The sequence below is a fragment of the Marmota marmota genome, unplaced genomic scaffold (genome assembly GCF_001458135.2).
Source record: "Marmota marmota marmota unplaced genomic scaffold, marMar, whole genome shotgun sequence".
NCBI classification, from domain to species: domain Eukaryota; kingdom Metazoa; phylum Chordata; class Mammalia; order Rodentia; family Sciuridae; genus Marmota; species Marmota marmota.
The window spans coordinates 49,451,510-49,454,569 of NW_025999842.1; positions in this window are offsets into that span (position 1 = coordinate 49,451,510).

A 3,060-nucleotide genomic window follows, 5' to 3' on the forward strand; every position below is an offset into this window, starting at 1 on the left:
AAAGATGGGGGGGGGGGGAGAGAAAGGGTAAATCAGCAATTTGATTCCTTGCATTTTTAACACACTTACCCATAGCTTCCTATTGATTATTCCTATTGAAGAATAATCATTTTGGAAGAAGCTTTATTTCCAAGTTCACTTCAATTCAATGATTTTTTGAAACTGCTAGTTGGATCTGGACATTTTGCTAAAGCAGAAAGCTGAATTATTAGGTTTAACTATATGAAACCTTCATGTTTACAGATCAGAGGTCAAATGATGATTATCATCATACACTTTGATATGGACCCCCCACACTCACTCTTTCCCTTTTTTTCCTTCTTTCTTTTACTTATGCTATTTGTCTAAAAAGCCAGAATCTAGTGGTGATGCTTACATTCTAAAGGGCAGATACAAATTGCTAGAAAACTTACAAGTAAAATATATTAGCAAAAAGAAACAAATGTTTTAAATGTGTCTGTTATGTAGAATTAAGACCCACTAGTGCAGGCTTTTTGTGTTTAGTCATATATAAGATTCTTCTGATAACTGATTATAATGAAAGAAGCTTGCATAACTTTGTTTCCAGTTTGCAAAGCAATTCTACATATATTCCAGTCATTATTTCATTTAACATCTTGTTTACTTATCTGTAATATCAACATCATTCCTTGTGAGAAAGACATGGTATGTTTTGTTAGCCTTATTTCCCTGGCAGGAAATTGAGGTCTAGTTCATAAAAATCATAAAAACCGGAATGTGATCTGAGGTCTTATTTCCTAGTTCAATCTCTTTTTTCAACCTGTAGAGTTTTTCTTTGCATTGTAGAAGGGATCAACTAAAAATAAACTAAAGAATATTGGGATGTAAATTTTCATATGAGAATTTATGTCTTAAATAACAACACTAACAATTAAGTGATTTTGTGGTCCTATCTATTAAGGAATGTTAATATGCAGACCAATCTGTGGTGAGAAGTGATGCGTCATGGACAAAAGATCCCCGAGAGGACAGTAGGTGAAGCTGACCTTTGACACGGGCTGCAAGCAAGTCGCCCAGACCTCTTTTTGTTTTTATGTTTTTTTTTTTTTAAAGCTCTGAAAACCTTTATTTTTTTCATGAAATCCCAGTGTATGAAACAGGTAAAAGGAAAACTTCATCAAAATAGAGATGTCACCTTCTGCTAGGATTCTTCTTCAGAGATCTTATGAGACTTAGTTTGAAAATGTCCCTTTTGTTTTTATAGAATTATGTTATTTTAAGCCAAATTCTGAATGCACAGAGGGAAGAAAGAAGAGGGGGGAGGAGAAAGGAGGAAGGGAAATAATAGAGGAAAAGAGAAGAGAGGAGAGGCGAGGAAAGCTCCACAGGAAAAACATGAATTTCTGGCAATCACTGAAGCCCTACAACCATCACTATGTTGTGAAAGTGCTAGAAAATTGCAACAAGTCTCAGAATTCCAAAGGTATGCCTTTCTTTTCATCTCTTCCCCTCTCTCTGGGATGATGGTTTAGATCAACACCACACAGAAATTTAAATTTGCCCAAACTAGAATTGGAGGAATACAATATTTAGGTATAAAATTCCTATTTAATAAATTTGAAACTCCTCTCTCCCAATTCGCTACCATCTTCTATTCCTGGAAGAAAACATATTCATACAAATAAATGTGTAAGATTTACTTAAATAGACACACAGGCTCATTACAAGCCAGAACAAACAGCTAACTAAAACTATTAGATCATTTGAACTAAACAGTATTTGAATTATAACTAAAATTTAGATAAAATAATGATGGCTCTTTTTACCAGGAAATTTAACTAAACTCAGTTACTCAAATTATATAACTTCTATTTAGACTCTCTTTTAATGATGCTATTAAAAGAGTATTCTAGTATTGTATTTTTTAAAAAGTAGGGTTGTATATCAGTGGTAGAATGCATGGTTGGCAGGTATAAGCTATGAGCTGGATCCCCAGCAATGCAAAAAAATAAAATAAAAATAATTTAAAGAACTATGTGAAACCCTAAATTGTGGTTTAGAAGTGCTTGCTAAGCAACATGGTATTGGCAACAAAACAGGCATGAAGATTAATGAAATAGAAGACACAGAGACAAACCCACATAAATACATTATCTTATACTAGACAAAGGTGCAAAGAAATATACATTGTAGAAAAGATAACCTTTTCAACAAATGGTGCTTGGAAAGCGGGAAATCCATATGTAGCAGAATGAAATTTAACCCCTATCTCTCACCTTGCACAAAATTCAGTTCAAAGTGGATCAAAGACCTAGACATAAGCCAAATAGCCTGCACCTACTAGAAAAAAATGTAGGCCCAACACTCCAATATGCCAGCTTAGGAACTTCCTGAAAAAGACCCCTAAAGCACAAGAATTAAAATCAAGAATCAATGAATGGGATGGTATCAAACTAAAAAGCTTCTTCACAGCAAAGGAAAGCCTTCCAAATGGGAGAAAATCTTTACCACCCACACCTCAAACGAGGCTTTAATTTACAGGATATACAAAGAACTCAAAAAACAAATTAAATAAATAAATAAATCAGCAAATGGGCAAAGGAACTAAACAGGTGCTTCTCAAAAGACGATACATAGTCAACAGATCTATGTAAAAGTCTTGAACATCTGTAGTAATTAGAGAAATGCAAATTAAAACTACACCAAGATTTCACCTTACTCCAACTAGGAGTTTACTCATGCTATCTCTTTACTCAATTTAGAGTCCAATATTTTTTTGACATTATCTTAAACTCTCTCTTGTGCAGCTGAAGTTCTCTGAAGAAGCTGCATGTATCTGAAGATTCTGCCGACTGTTTAAACTTGGCTGAGTTGAGCATCATGGTTGGAATGTTGCTTGTGCAGAGCCAAAATCACCTCAAGCTATCTTAAACCCTTTTAATAGCCTTTTCTTTCATCTTCTGCATCTGATCTAATATCCTCATGACTACTAAGTAAACCTCTGGGAATGTATCACTTGAGCTTAGCAGGCTGCTAGCCCCCCCCAACCATGAAGCTAAGATTGCTATAACACTTCAAACCTATTGAAGAGATTCTCCC